The following is a 17,598-nucleotide window of genomic DNA, read 5'->3' on the forward strand; positions in this document are numbered from 1 at the left end:
GAGATAAAGTTGTGACACAATGGTGATTGGTTGTTCTGGTTTGTGTCTAGTTGTCTGCCCATGCAGTCATGGGGCAGACTTCAAGAGTTTGTGATTACCTCATGACCCACTAGGATTATGGGTGTGAGTACTGCTGGGATTATGGGTATGAGTATTACTCCCAGCCTGTGGTGGATAGCCTGAATGCAACTTGGAAGAGACTTCCTCTCTGTAGCCACTGTTGTTGCTGCTACTTCTCCCTTTTGCTCTCTGCTCTCTGCCACCACCATGAAAGGCTGTTGTCTGCCATGTGCCACTCTGCCTTGGAGCCAGCTGAGTATGGACTGAAACCTCCTGGAACTGTGAGCTAAATAAACCTTTCCTTCCATAATTTTGAGTGTTGGGTATTTGTCTCAACAATGAGAGAGTAATCAAGACATTGGTTTAAGTGATTCTGTTTAATGGTATGCCTTGTAATTTGCCAGGAAGGAAATGCATTGGTGATTTTCGTGTGGTTCTCTGTGTCCCTGACAGAAATGCACCACAGCTGGCAGATGGCTGCCAGCCTCAGGAGACACAAGAGAACATGGGGTTTTTTTGAAGAACGAGCGAGCCTAGACCTTGCCTTGTGACAGTTTCTTTCACCTTCATCTTGTAATATACACACACTTCAGCAGTACTAGAAAATGGTCAAGATTCTTCCTGTTTGCTCAGTAAGAGGAATTAATAGTTTTGTAATCTAAACTAATCTAAATAATTTATAATATCTCTTTGGAAAGAATTTATGAATACAAATATTTTTTGTTGTATAATTTTTGCTTTCATAGTAAATACACGCTGCTGCTGGTAGCATAATGTAAAAGATCTCTCCTTCCGGACAATATGACCAAATACCCGCTAATAGAAAGTCAATAATTCTTAGATTACACTGGTGCCAGTAAGGATATTCTGTGTCCTCTTGGGCTGGGGAGCTACAAAGCTGCTGGCTCTTCCCACCTGCTCTACCTTCCAGACTTTCTTGCTGTTCTTGGTTTTCCTGGGGTCAACTCCATAGATACACACCTGGATCTGTGTTCATCCCCATTCCCCACCCTCCAACAAGCTCAGTGGTTAGTATCCAAGAGCAACTAACCTCCCATCTCTGAGCTGAGTGCAATTTCTTGGAACTTACACCTTATCACTGGACTGGGAACTTCAGGTAAGACATCTTTTAAGATTTTTGTAGCTATAGGAAAAAGTAAATTTGATCTCTTAAAAGTTTCTCATCTCCTTCATGCATAGAGAATATACCTCTACAAGTCAATGAAATGGAAGAACTTTATGCAAGGAATCCAGAACTTCCAGTCTCTTTAATCGTGAATCACTTTATAGCTACACACTTGTACACTGTGCATAACTTCAGTCAGTCCACTTCACAAGCAATTGTGTGAGTCATTATGAAATATTTTAGACCTTTTTTAAAAAAAATAGCATGATAAATACATAACTACCAGGCCACCTGCAAAACGTGAATATAGGTTACAGAGAAGGTAGATTATAGTATTTCTAAATTGACCTATGTGGCAAAGCTTATAATATCACTGAGCTTTAAAGACACAGACACTAGAGCTCCTGCACTTTAATACTTTTTTTTCCTTTTTATATAGTTGGTACAGGGTCTCACTACACAGCTCAGACTCATGGTGATCCTTCTGTTTTCAGCCTCTACAACGCTGGGATTACAGGGGTGTGCCACCATGCCCGGTCTTGGTGGCCAGCTCAGCCTGCCTAGGGGTGGTTCTGGTGGGGCTTGTGGTGCTGGGGATCAAACCCCAGTCCCTGCGCTTGCCTAAGCAGACACTTAGTTCACTGAGCTATCTCACCGGCCCCACTTTAATACTTTTATCAGTACTTGTGCTTCCAGTGATAGTGTAGTAGAAGCTAGAATTACCGCCTATCTCCACCACTTTCTCCTTGCTGCACATAGTATGGCACCTGCCAGTTTTGGCTCACAGTTTCTTCAGTGTGTGATCAGCAATCTCACACACAGAGTAGCATAGTGGAAATGCTTGGGCTAAGGACAGCTGTTCACATCATGGCAGTCAGGAAGCAGATATAACCTTCTAGGTCACGCCTTCTGTGACTTTGAAATCCGCCCCCATGATCCATGAAACCACTCTCCAAAAGCTGTAAATGAAGGTGGGTGAGAATTTTGGATGGGGCGTTCTGGACTTAAACACAACGTCTCATAACATCCCATCCCATGAAATCACCCTTTCTGAAACCACTGGGACTATAGATGGAGTGTATGGGCTGACAATGCCCAGCCATTGGACCATGGCTGAGCACAACAGTGATTCCTGAGCGGAGAGATGCAAAAGAGTGTAGAGTCCTTCCCTGGCTCAGTTCAATGACAGGAGTGAGTTTTTAGGCTATACAGCAGGGAGGGAGAGCCAATACAAAGCCTGCAGATCCCACTGACTCACCAAGCAGAAAATATGGGAAGGACTGAATCAGAGTCAAGAGTAGGGAGTGCCACTTTCCTCCAGTACAAAATTTCAAGGGATGTAGACAATATCAAACTAATATTTAATGTAATATTTTTTAAAATTCAAAATTAATGTAATCTAACTCTACAGCTGCACAGTTAGATTTATTTGCTTTACCCTAATCTTAGTTACAATTTACCACTTTTTTCCTTTATGTTTAGTACTTTTTGTATTTCACTTAGTAAATTTTTGCATCAAGTTTACAAAGATTCTTTCCGATATAGTTTTCTAGGAGTTTTTGTTTTCACTTTTAAATTTAGGTATGGTTAATATCAAATTTAGTATTGTGTTTGGCATGATAAAGAGATCAAGATTTGTTTCTTTTTCACACTAGATATCTAGTAGTTTCAGCACCGTTTGATTAATTGAGTAAGTATATTAGATTATGCTGGGGATTCTGTGGCAAAACTCCAGATCATATACATATAATGTAGTGTGTGCTGTGTTCCTTCTACCATGACCACTTGGTCTAGCATCACACCATTATCATATTGTCTTGATTGTTGTAACTTTTTCATGAGTATCGAAATCTGATGGTGGAGTTATTCTACCACTACATTATACTTCAGTTGCAAAATTATTTTGGCTAGTTTATATCCTTTAATTTGGATGTCAAATTTAGAATGATTGTTAATTTAAATTACAGTTATTTTGACAAACATTGCTTGAATCTATTGGCCAAATTTGGGGAGAATGGATGTTTTAGCATCTGGTCTCTTAGTCTAGGAGCATTGTATATTTCTCTCCAGTTCTTTAGATATTAATATCTTTGCAGCTTTAGTACAGAGATCTTGAACTATTGAAAATTAGATTTATTTTTATGCTTTTTAAAAATGATAGTAATTTCTTTTAAGCTTCATTTCTCAAACAGTTGACATTTGCATATTAAACTTGTGTACTACGAGCTACTTATAGTCACTTAATTCCGAAGGATTTTTTGTAAATGCCATTGGATTGTTCCATAGAAATACTGTATACCTTGACAATAGAGACAATTTAATTTCTCCTTTCTTCTTTTCAAATATTTGTTTCTCTGTGTGTGTGTCTTTCCTCCATCTCTCTTCCTCATTCTCTTTTATCTATTATCTATCTACCTATCCTTATTTCCTCCTCCTCCTTTTTCTCCTCCTCTTTGTTTTGCTTCTTCATCTATCTAAACTCTAGCCTCTGATTTCAATATTTAGGACTTTTTAGGACTGTGTTAATTTGTCTTTCATATTTTATTCTCTGTTTCTTGGACTGGATAGTTTTTCTTTATATAAATTGAAGTTTTCAACTCTCCTGCAATATCTAACATGACCTAAGCTCAATTTTATTGTTTTATTTATCCAATCTTTTGTTTATTCTTTGGACTTTTTTTAACTCCTTAAACATACTTACAGTAACTTCTTCAGTATTTTGCTAGATAAGACACATAGCCCATTTGGGGAGCATTTCTTTCAACAGCTATTTGAACAAATCTGATTCACATTTTCTTGTTTCTGTACAAATTTGATTACAAACTCATTATTTGAGTTTTGATAATATGTTGTGAAGACTGAAAAAATGTTGGTTTTCTTTGAAGCTGTTACTACATAGTTTAATTACTTCCTGATTTTCTTGAATTCTTTTATCATAGCCTGACCTGTATTCCCTGTCATGACATATTTTTAGAAAACTCAAGGTACTTTATAGGCCTGTTTAACTTGAAGGGACTGAATCTTGAATTCTCTTTCTGCAGATTTTGTTACGGTTTTGTTTTGCTGTTGTTGTGTGGGTCTGGATTGAGAATGACCCTTACTTCTAAGAAGCAGTGTTTCATTATCTTGTGAGAATAACCAAGGTGTTAACAACATTTTAACAAGTAAGGTAACCACCAATATCATCCTTTTCCTTGTTAAACCATTTAGCAGCAGGACTCTCATTAGCATAGACTTTGGACAAAGATTCATGAGGCTCTTTATCACAAACTGTAGTTGTCCTCTCTTCATGTGGCTTCTTTATCTAGGGTCTAGCTCTAGATTTCAGTGCTCTATCTGACCCAGTTCTGATCTTTTCCTCCTTAGTTGAGATGGAATGCCATGCTCTGCTTGCACTCCAGCTTACTGTACTGAGCGCAGAAATGTGTTTCTCGCCAAACAGCTCCAGGGCTCCTCTTACCAGCAACTACAGTACAACACCGCTTGTGGTCCAGGGTTCTCACTCAGTTGTCTCATGCATTTGACCCACTATTGTGCTTTCTTAAAGCAGAAGCACCACAACACCATATCAAAAATTATGGTAATCTTCACATGGTGCTAATGAAAGAGCTCTTTTGTATTCATCAGGCATAGTGTTTAAAAAAAATCAAGTATTCTTATTTAACTTTTTTTCCTGAGACATATTTGCTCATTTTTATAGTATAACTCAATAAATGTATAAGTGTGAAATGATCCAATCAGTGTAAAAGAACTTTCATCTTCTCAAACATCAATTATTTCCATGTGTTGGGAGCTTTTGTGCTCTTTTAGTTGCCTTGAAATATATCCTAGATGATTATGAATAACAGTTACCATACTGTGCCACTGGAAAACAAAACTAATCCCTGCTCTGGGGCTGGGTTCCCCTTTTCTGGATTCTCTCAGTAGCCACATCTCTACCCTTCCTTTCCTTTTGTAACCACTATTTCACTCCATTTTCCTGTGAAATCTACTTTGTAGTTTCCAAAAATGAGACCACAGAGTTTTTGTCTGGGTCTGAATTATTTCACTTAACACAATGACATCCAATTTTTTTCTTTTCATTTTTTGCAGTACCAGGGATCAAACTCTGGACCTTGAGCTTGCCAGGCAAGGGCTTAGGCCACTGAGCTAAGTCCCCAGCCTGACATCCAATTTTCATTTATATTGCTGCAAAAGAAATAAGTGAGAGTTTCATTCTTCTGAATGACATAAATATATATATATACAAATATCCATATATATCCATTATCAAGCCATCGACTGAAAGATACTTTGGTTAATTATATATATCATGACTATCATGAATCATGTCACAATAAACAAAGAACTGCAGAAATGTCTTTGATATAATGACTTAAACTCCTTTGGATATATACCTGGTAGTGGGATTGCTGGATATTATAATTCTCTTTTTAGATTTTTAAGGAGTTTTCATACCATTTTCTATAGTAGTTACATTCACATCATAGTTCATAGATGTTTTCCTTTCTATGCATCCCCACCAGCATTTGCTTTTTTTTTTATAACAGTCATTTTAAGCATGTGGAATCATTCATTGTGGATTTGATTTTAATTTCCCTCATAATTAATGATACAGAAAATGTCTTTATATACTTGTTTACCGTTTGTATGAATACTTTTGAGAAGTGTCTATTTAGACCTATTAGTCCATTGCAATTTGTATTACATGATTTTGGCATTCAGATTTTAAGTTTCTTATGAATTCTGGTTAAAATTCCCTTCTGAATAAATAGTTTGCTAGTATTTTATCCCATTGTACAGATTGGCTCTTAACTCTTTTGGTTGTTTTCTTTGCTGTGTTGCAGCTTCTTAGTTTGTTATAATCCCATTTGTCTGTTTTTACTTAGGTTGATTGTACTTTTGGGTTTTGTCTATAAAATCTTTTTTGCTTATACTAATATTTTCGGTGTTTCCCATCTGTTTTATTACAGTAATTATTTTTCAAGTTTTAAATAGATTTTATTGTTACAAGGGAGACTCCACGTAGCTGGGCCATTGTATGTAGTTGCAGATGTCACTATGGAGATATGCAGAGGTTATGACCGTAGAACAGGTGACTAGGATTGAACAATATGTCCAGGGAAAGCCATCCTGGAATGCAGGAGACATGATCTGGAGGGGCTAGTGGGGGTGGGTAACTTATAGGGAAGGGTGAGGACAGCTTCCTTCTCTCCTGCTTCTTATAGTTCTCCAGGTGTGAGATGGCAAGAGGTGACCCTAACAGTGACACCCATGGACTGAGATGCTCCTTTGGTGGCTTGGAATCATCTGGGCTTGCCACACAGGGAGCTTCAGGGCCAGACCTTCAGACTCCTCAGTAGTAGCACCTCAAGAAGGACATAATGGCATGAAAGAGACCACCAACCATGCCAGCTGGAGCCCAAGGTCCTCTTGTAGTAATGTTACATGTTTCAGAGCTTTGATTCTTCTGGAATTTATTATTATGTATGGTGAAAGAAAGAAATGCAGTTTTAATCTTCTGCATATTCGCATCCTGTTTTGTCACTATCATTTATTAAAGAAGCTGTCCTTTCTCTAGTGTAATATATATGCCTAGTATATATACATACATATATATATATATATATATATATATATATATATATATATATATATATGTATATATGGTATTTCGTACACGATCTCACTCTGCAGCTCAGACTCTAGTGATCCTCTCGTTTTCAGCCTCTGCAGCACTAGGCGTGCACCACCACACTTGGTCTCAGTGGACGACAGCGCTCCCAGAGTTGGGACTGGTGTTCTCCAGTGTGTATACTTGATGTCTATGTCAAAAATCAGTTGGCTCTATCTGCCTGGGTTGTGTATATTGATACCCTGGCCTATGTATTTATGCAGGTACCAAGCTGCTTTGTAACACATTTTGAATTTTAGTTGTTGTTATGTCTTTAATCTCCTCCATGCCAGAACTGTTTCAGCTATTCTGGTCTTTGTTGATTTTTTTAGAATAAATTTTAAGAATGTTTTTCTATTTCTGTGAAAAAAAATCATTAGTATTTTAATGGAGAGTGCATTTTATCTATAGATCACTTTGCATAGTGTGGTTATTTTAGCAATATTAATTATTCAGATTCATGAATGCAGGATAACATTCAATTTTTAAATTTTTTGATTTTAGAGATTTAAATTTTTTTTTGTTAAATTTATTCCTAAATATATATTTTTAGATATTGCAAATGGGATTTGTTTCCTTATTTATTTCACAGAAAGTTTTTTTTAAATGTATTTGGTACAGGGTCTACAATGTCTCAGGGTCTCACTACGTACATTGGACTCATAATGATTCCCCTGTTTTCAGCCTCCCAAGCACTGGGATTACAGGTGTGCACCACCACACCCAGTCCCAATCTCTATCCCAGTGTGCCCTGGGGGCAGGGCTGGCATGGATGCCACAGATCAAACCTCCGTCCCTGCACTCTGCCTAAGCAGGTGCTTTAGTCCGTTGAGCTATCTGGCTGGCCCCACAGCAAGGTTTTATTGGTGTAAAAATAGACTTTTTGCGTGTTGATTTTGTATCTTTCAACTGTAGTAAATTCAGTTTTCAATTTTAACAGCTTTTTGATGGACACTTTCATTTCCCTTACATATAAACTGATGTCATCAGCAAAGATAGATAATTTGACTTCTTTCCTTCCAATTTGGATGCCTTTTATTTCTTTATTTTCCTAATTTTTCTTACTAAGACTTTTAACACTATATTAAATAGTAGATGCCTTTGTTTTGCTCCAGATCTTAGTGTTATACCTAGTATTTTTAATCATGCATTGTTCTAGTGAATAAATGGAAACAAAAATATAAGTGAAATATATTGGAGAGACATGCCTCAAACTTCAAATTCTCCTGAATTACTTCAAAGTTGCCTGGGCTTGTATTTTTCTGTACAGAGGAGCTCTCTGTGCCAGGAGATCATGGAGCTATAGCTTTTCTCAACAGCATGATTTACTATTGATTCTTTGATTCTCTTTCAAGTTGCTGTCACTTCTGAATTTTGATGTGGGTACTTTGAAGGAGCACAAATGTGCAGACAGTATCACTATATTGTGATTGCTCTTGGTCCGTTGGATGTAGACCAGTTCTAAGATGACAATTATAAGATGTCATGGATAGTAAAAATGCATTCAGACTTTAAAGATTTTAAAATATGGGATAACGTATGCTTTCGGATCAGTGTAATGCAATACTGACTTATAAACTATGGGCATCTTCTCCACTTAAAAGTTTATCTTGAACGTCTCTTGGGCAGGTGACATTTCAACCAGTGTTTCCTTGTATAAAATAAATTTGATAAAATTGTCTTTTTTATGTTTCCTTTTATATCTTAGAAAAACAAATGAAAAATTATGCAATTTTTGGTCATCCTGCATTTAAATAATTGGACTGTTAATTTTGAAAATAGCAATCAACTACAAAAAATAACATTGGTCTTATGTTACGGAGTCTATTTAGCTTGATTATAGAATTGACTATCAGTCTTTATTATTGTTACAAACACAGGGTATACAATTTAAACCACTTATAATACTTGTGAATGCAGTTAGTTGATAGTAAATTATCAGTGTCAGTTTAAAAATGTGTAGGAGAAAGACTAGCTTCTATCTGAATGTATCTGTCTCTGAATAAGAAACCAGGAGGCATGAGTTCTAAGCTTGTATATTAATAGTGACATTTTTTGGGTGCTTTTTAAGTGCTGGCATTGTTCTTTGAGCTTTCAATAGAAAGTTCCTAACCACTTGAATTTCAAAGATTCCTGGCTTTTTCCATCCCATCTGCAGAGCACGCTGACATCCTTATGGCTTGTGTACAGCTTTAGAGTCGCTGCCGCACTGACAGCTCACCAGGAAGCAGATCGCTTTTGCTCCAACAAGCTAAGGTGCATGTTAGAAACAGTGAGAGATGTTTGAATGCAATCTGATTATGGAAGTTGCATTTATTTAAATACAAGTTTATAAAATATGGATTCATAGAGTGATTTTTTAAAAATATCAAATTAGTAAACCAGAAGAATTAGTCAGTGTGAATTTTAAAGAAATTGTATTGAAGTAATACTGTGATGTGCGGATGTTAAGAGCTAGGGTTTTGGGGAGGAGCTTGGGTCATAGTGGGTGCTCATAAATGAGATTTGTACTGTTCTGCAAAAGCTGCAGAAAGCTGCCTATCTATCTTGTACAGACATAGTAGAAGGTGCAATCTGTGAACCCTAAAATGGGACCCCACTACACATAGAACTTGCTGATTACTTGTTCTTGAACTTCTCAGCTTCCAAACTATGAAAACTATGTAGAATCTCTTGATTGTAAGCTACCCAATATGTAGTATTTTGCTATAGAAGTCTGGACATTCTAAGACAAAGTAAGACAAAGAATCCAAATTTGCAAATTATGAAAGTCTAGAAGAAGTCTAAATGTAGACTCATAATTGCCTTTAAACATTTTCTTCTGATTCAAAGGAATAGATCTTTGTGTTTTATGAGAAGAATGTCTAGAAACCCAATCAGAGAGATTATAAAGAAAACATGTTAGCCCTGCAAGTAGAGGGGTGTGTGGGCATGTTTACATATTTTGAGTTAAAAATAAATAACTTAGTGTTTGTATGCTTTATCTTTGCTTACATTGGCATTTTGATACACTGGGCTTTATTACATTGGATAAGAGGGCTTCTGCTCCATAACTCATGGTCACACAGCTACATGAGAGTGGGGGTGGGGACACCCAAGCAGTAAAGTTCCAGAACCTTCTGCCCTTAAGCTTAATAGACTCCCACTAATTTACAACATGTTACTGGGGAAAATACTCAACTTTTCCAAATTTGTCATTGTTCCTTTTTGAAAAAAATCTGTACAGTAAGAAAGTTGTATTAGATGTCTCAAGTGCCTTTTTAGTTCTCAAAAATAATTCTACAATTTAGTTATCTGCCATGTAAGTATGGCTGTGATATCTGGTCCTCATGAATATGTCTACTGGACTGGTCTCTACTACCAGGGGGTGAATTCGTTAAATTTTTATTTAAAGTATCACTACTCTTACTAATTATAACTGACACAATCCTATTCATTATGGCTAAACTGAGCCAACCTTACCACATGATACTGAGTTTCTCTGGTGCTTTTGCATTTATTCCAAATTTCAAAAATCTTCCTTTTTAAGAGCACAAATTCCAAGACTAAGTTAGGGTAAGCCAGCTGGAGCCTTTGTAGAGGTAAAGTTGAGGTACATTTCTGATGCGCTGAGAACAAATGCCTGTTTCTTCATTCCCATAATGGACAATACTGATCTTTGGTCTCTCCTGAAACCTTGCCCATACTAAACCTTGCTTTAAAGCTTTCTTCATCAGATTTTCTACAACTAAAACCATTTTTTAATACCTACAGTCAGATATCTTTTTGAATAGTAGTCACACCCTATTCTTTTTTGGCTCATTTATCCTTCCTACTTGTGTGTCATACATGGCCGTGGTGGACATCTAACAACACAATCTGATAGCACAGTGTTTCGTCCTGGAACCTTCTGAGAGCTCCCTAGGCCAGTTCATACATAGAAGATACCATCATTTCCTTTAGTCATACCTATAAATAAAGTCCATCATTTTACTTGGTTAATTTCACAAAGGTTTGGTGTTAGGTGGTTTAGCATTGCATTAAGGGGACACACACACACACACACACACACACACACGTAAATAATAAACTTTTTCAAAAAAGTTCAAATTTAGAATGTTTGAAAAAATATTTTTTATAATTTATCATCTGACTTAGAGGATAGAATTTTCTAATTAATTTTCAATTAATGTCTGGCAACATGTGTTGCTTCTATTTCCAGAAGATAAAGCATATAGCAAAAATAAGCTATTTCTGAATTCTTCTTGTTCTTATATTCTATTATCTGGCAAACTCCTAGATTTCTTTTTATATATTCATATCTAATGATCTAAATGAAATTTTTGACATAAGTATTAGTTTTCACAATGACCCAACATCTGTTCACAATCAAGGTAATAGGGTTATAGTCAATGGGATATAAAGAAATCATAGAAATATTCATGTTGAGAAAGAACCTTTTGGGACAGTTGAAAGATGGATTTTCCATTTTGTTAGTGAGTATCTTCCATTCAGGGGCTCCTGAAGCCTCACAACTGGAAGACAACACAGACTGGGACTGATAACAGGTGACTCTCAGGCACAGTCTGAGATCAGCTACCTACAGAGCTTTATTTATTTTTAAATTGTTTAGCTCTGCTATTCCTTATAGGAGAAAATGCAGGAAATGGAATGACAGGGGTAGAGGGATGACTCCAGATAAGCCTGAACAATTCATTAAACATTATTTGACTTTACATTTTACCAGGAGACTGAAAATATAACACAGACTTTATTTCAGAGTAGAGACAAGGAAAACTAAACAAGCACATCTCTGTATCTCAGAATTTTTATCTATTAAATGAATTCTTTAGTTATAAAAAAAATGTAGTTTTAGGGCTGGCCAAATAACTCAACAGATCAAAGTGCCTGCAAGCAGGTGCAGGGGCTGGGGGTTCAATCCTTGGGCCTGCCCTGCTGGCCCCACCTAGGGCACACATGGTGACAGCAATTGAGACTGGGTGTGGTGGCGCACACCTGTAATCCCAGCTCTTAGCAGGCTGTAAGCAGGCAGATCACTATGAGTCTGATCTAGTAGTGAGACCCTGAACACTCTATAGACCCTTCTCTAAAATAAAAAAAAAAAAATGTAGTTTTGATCCTTATGAAAATTTCAGGTTACACAAACAAAGGGAACCATTCAGGAGAAGTTACTAACCAAAGGAATAGAAGCAATCATAAACTTTCCTGCCTTTTTCATACTTATTTGGCTTATTTAATTCAATTTTAAAGCGTTTTTGCATCAAATGGCATATTGGCAATTATTTCCAGTATAAAACCTAAGCAAGGCTAATGCAGTGTGTTCCAGGGTGCTGTGGTCTCAGAGATGTTGTTGTTGTTTTTTCCCAGTCCAAGGTGAACACCATGGGGACCTTCGCTGAGCTCTTTGTCCAGAGCTCACCTTCCCAGCACAGTGCACAAGCATGGCCTGAGGGCACAGTGTTTGTGCAGGTCCTGCCCAGCTTCCTTGGTCCAGCTCCTCCAGCAGTGTGGTTGGCTCAGTCTCTTCATTATGTGGAAGAGAAAATATTTTAAAGTATGTACAGCCTCTGAAAAAATATATATGTATACATATTTTTATGTATTTGGTACAGGATCTCACTACGCAGATCAGACTTATAGTAATCCTTCTGTTGTCAGCCTCCCCAGACCTGGGATTACAGGTATGTGCCACCATCCCTGGTCTTGGTGGCCGGCTCAATGTGCCTGGGGGCGGAGCCAGCACAATCTATGGTGCTGGGGAATCAAACCCTGGTTCCTGTGCTTGCCCAAGCAGGTGCTTAGTCCATTGAGCTATCTCACCAGCCCTAGCCTCTGAATATATTTTTGGATGAATGTGGCTCTCAGTCAGATGACTTTCCTCCCTTTAGCTTTAATTCGCTCCGTGGGACCAGCATCCCAGCCAGCTTGAACATTCTTGTTCCGAGTGTTCCAGGAGTGCCCCCCACCTGAGGTGTCCCCACCACAGATTACTGCTGCCCAGGGAAAGTTCCTTGACCATTTAGTTTACTCTAACGCACACAGGACTGCAAACTTTAGCCCCATATACATACAGCAGGTCTTTAGAAAATAAGCCCAGATTGCTCGGCAACTTGGCGACTTAGTGAGACCTTGTGACAAAATCAAGAACACAAAAAGACCTGGGAATGTAGCTCAGTTCGAAGGTCTCAGATTGAATCTCCAGTAAACACACACACACACACACACACACACACACACACACATGCACACACACACACAAACACACACACGCACACTCATCCTCCCTCTTTTGCTTTGGATCACATCCTGCATGAAATCATCTGTGCTCTGAGATAGCGCTGAGCTGCTCTCTCCTTTCCTCGCCTGGCCTCCAACGGGAGGGCCGTGATTGAGCAACCTCAAAAGTGAACTCTGCAAAGAAAGTGTGTGCATGTGCAAGTGAGTGTGTGTGTGTATACAAGTTCAGGGATCAAAGGAGAATAACACCTTTTAAGAATGTCTTACAATAAACTGTTAATTAGAAAATTTCAGAGTTCACTTAGGTGTTAGGGGAAATTACGTGGACAAAAAGAGACCTATTTTGGATTCATCTAGAACTTAAATTATTCTTAGGACTTTGTCAAATGGTTTTATCCTTTAATTATAAGAACAATTTTTGAACATAAGGTAAGTCCTGCGAGGTGCCACTTAGTTCATTGGAGTAGTAATTTAAAAAATGGCACCCTGGTGACTTGACAGGTTTCATACCATTTTCAAAACTGCCACAGTTGTAACTCAGACACAAGAAAAATTTGGAATGTTATCTATATATACTTTAATGAGCCATGTCTTCACAAAGACACTACAATTACCAATGCACTACAAAACCACAGTTCCTGCAGGTGTTGTCAGCACCCCTTCACTGTGCTCTCAGGAGCCGTGGCCTCTGCTCACCTTGAAAGTATTCTTCTTGAGCGCTGTCTTTTACATGGTTTCCCTGCACTGTACTGTTTCACTGCCAGGCTGTTGTCTCAGCGGAGAGAGCCCACACCACTGCCCTGTGTAACATTTATAGAGGGTAAAGGAAAGAACTCTCAACTCAGGTCAAAGATGTCAGAATTCAGAGACCTTTGCACCAGGCTCAAGGCTAGAAATCTGGCCTAAACTTGACAAATGGACAGTTTGGTCAAGCATCGCAATGGCATGGCTCACCAAGTCACTGTTATTCAAAAAGCCTTTGAGAGAAAATGGGATGTGAAAACATCAAGATTAAGGAGAAAACACAGAAAAGGTGATGTGCATTTTTAGTATTGTTGGCATGTGATTAAATAACTTAGGTGTTGTGAGCTCCAATCCTGCCATGAAAGTTTTGTCTGTTACAACTTTGCTTCCTCATTTATGGCCAGGTCTTCTTTTGAGGATTGTGGTGGGAAATAATACAAATAAGTCTGAAAGTTTTTTTTTTTAACAAAAACATTGATACTTATACTTAAATGTGAAGTAAGATCTCTTGTTTTGGAATTTGTGTCCATCTAAGGTGTGGAACAAGTTAAGGCCTGAGATGATCAGTCCCCCCTCAGGCATGCTGAACAGCACTCCCTGCTTAGCAGCCCTTGAAGTGTTTCCAGAGCCATTGCTGGAACAGACATTTATGCTCCAAAATGCATGACTCCTGGCTGGCAGTCAAATGTTTTAAAAGCTGTAACTAAAAGAACTACAAATTAACACAGATATTTTACCTTATTACACTGGATGTTCTTAACAGACATTTAGATTTATAGATTTCTAGAAAACAATGATCTCTACGGCTATATCCTCACTGCATGCTTAAGAAAGAAGCACTCCCACATTCTATGAGTTCAGCATACTTTATAAATGATGCATTGTGTTACTATTTATGCATTATATCTTCAGTGATCGTTGCCTCATTATACACAATAAATATTTTAGTGATTTGGCTTTCCTTCCCTAAGTCCAGTAACAAAAGAGAGTATATTTTCTAAAGTTATTAGCATGTTCTATGATCTTTCTGCACACTGACTTAAGACTTTTTTGCTCATGGGATAGCAGTTTCAAATTCTAACATCTTAGTGATGAAATCTCAGAGGAAAATTATTTTGTGCTGGAGATCTATCACAGAGCCATATTCGTCTGAGTATTCATGCATCTAAATACTGGTGATCCATACCAACCAGACCTATCTTCTGCCATGGGAAAACAGGCAGGCATTAACTAGGAAAATTTTGAGTACCAGGTTTGCTACTGGGAAGAATTAGTCTTTGTTGTGGGTTGTGCTGTGCCACATAGAACACTAAGCATCATCTTTGGGCAGCACCCATCAGTAGAACTCCCACCCCACCACACCATGACAATCAAAATGTTCCCAGACTTTGCCAATTATCCCTTTAGAGGCAAAAACCTCTCCCTGTCCCACCCTGAAAAATCAATGGATTAAAGAAATGTTCCACACCATCCTGCTGTTAGTACTTGGAATTTCAATCTCATCTGAGTTAACACATTAGTAACAGTGTGCTGCATTTATAATTTGCAAAATGCTTTTCACATGGAACACTATATTTAACTCTCACCACAGCCATAAGACACATTTGTTGATATCCTTCTTTTAAAGATTTAGAGACTAGCTCAGAGCAAGGAAGTGACAAATTCTTAAAGGGACAGAAGACAAAGCAGTTAAGGTAGGACTTCTAGGATGTTCAACTTGGTTCTCAGCCCTACACTTTGCTGTGGCTCAGTGTGCTTGATTCTACTCTGCATTAGGCTGTCTTATTAATTTCTCTTGTCTTAAGGCTGGAAAGAATCTTAGAGTTTTCTTGTCCATCATAGGAGAGACAAAACTAGGTTGCAGAAGAATTAACGAGTTGTTCAGATAACAAATGTGGTAAAGTTGGAATTCACTAACAGTTATTCAGGGTACTTATTAAAGAACAGTGCTATGACTTGTGTCTAGACAGCACCTCCAAGCCTTATGCAACTGTGGGTGGGGCTTTTTCAGAGGTGGCTGGATCTAGAGTGTGTGACACTGGGATTGTTGCATGGTGCAATGCTAGGATTAAAGGCACTAGGATTAACAGTGTGAGTGCTACCCACCCTGAGTAGCATGGATAACACATAAGGAATAGAAAGTGCTGTGGTCAGCCCTTGGTTGTTTTGCTTGCCCATCGTGAGCTGTGTCTCTGTTGTGATACCTCTTTGTCATGTCAGCCTGCCTTGGAGCCAGCTGACTATGGACTGAAACCACTACAAACTGTGAGCTAAATAAATAGTTCCCTCTTTAACTTTGCATGTTGGGTATTTTGTCTCAGAAATGAGAAAAATAACTAAGACAAACAGTTAAGACAGATTTCATTCATGAACAGTATGGTAAGGATAGAGATCTTTGAAACAAAACTTTATAAAAGGGATTCGGTTTAACTTGGAAAACTGTAAGGAAGCAGGAACTTATAGCTCAGGAGCAGAGTGGGGGGCTAGATGGATGAAAAATTACTAAAAGGAAACCTCAGGAATAAGGATGGCAGGGTGGGAGGACTCTGGTTAAACTAACAATGTATTCTTGCTGAAGGCAGGCTAGGTGACCAGACACCACATGGGACACCGTGGTGGGAGAGGTACCTGATCAGTATTGGAATGACCAGATAATGAGTGTGGGATTCTATCTAAACTACTTTGCAGGATTCTAGCTAAAATTGAACAATGGAAAGAATAACACCGAAGTGCCTAAGTCAGGGCAAGCTGAACAGAGAACACTGTTTTGAGAGTGTTCGCTTTGCCACCACCAGAGAACACTGATGAGAGTATAGTTAGGGAGAGAATCTTTGCCTTAACTCAGATCTTCTAAATGCTCTTCTTCTCTTTAGATGGCATTTGACCATTACGGTTTGTGTCTAGTTGTCCCTCCAAAGCCTTATGCAGTCATGGGACAGCTTCTCCAGTTTGTGAGTGATTATTGTGTGTGTGGATGCTGCACCTGTCCTGGGGCAGGTAATTTGCTTTACAATGTAAGGAGTGCAGAGAGGCTCCTACCTGCCTGAGCTGCTGCCCCTCCCTATGTTCTCTTGCACTTTGCCACCACCATGAAAGTTTGTTCTCTTCTGTGTGCCATGCTGCCTCGGAGCCAACTGAGTATGGACTGAAACCTCCAGTAACTGTGACAAAATAAACCTTTCCTTTCTTCATTTCAAGTGTTGAGTATTTGTCCCAGAAATGAGAGAAGAGTAACTGAGACAGAATTTGATACTAGAGAAGGGTTTGTTGCTGTGGCTAAACCTGACCATGAGGATTACAAGCTTTTGGGAATGGCTTATGGGAAGAGATAGAAAAGGTTTGAAGATGTTTATTTGTGAAGAGCTGGAACAGCTTCAGCTGTTCTGTATGGGAGATTCTGGTCAGAGCTCAGAAGGCCAGAAAGCTGATTGAAAGCTTGCCTGTAAAGACCAGGCTGGGGAGGTTTCTGCTGGGCAGCAGGATTGCTTTGGTTGTTGGACTCCAGACGATGTCTGTTTTGGCTTGGCAAAAAGTTTTTCTGCATTTTGCTCATGTCCAGAGACTTTGCCTGAGACTGAGAGTAAGCATGGTGCATGGATTAATCTTTCAAAAGATATTTCAAAGCAGCCATATTTTAAGGTGGTAGCATAAATGTTGTTGAGGGCTTTTAGATAGATTTGTGTTGAGAATGAAGAGCAAAGAGCCCAGCAGTATAATTTAAAATGTTGGGGCCGGGGAGATGGCTCAGTGGAATAAG

The sequence above is a fragment of the Octodon degus genome, unplaced genomic scaffold, assembly GCF_000260255.1.
Source record: "Octodon degus isolate 3935 unplaced genomic scaffold, OctDeg1.0 scaffold00150, whole genome shotgun sequence".
Lineage (NCBI taxonomy): Eukaryota > Metazoa > Chordata > Mammalia > Rodentia > Octodontidae > Octodon > Octodon degus.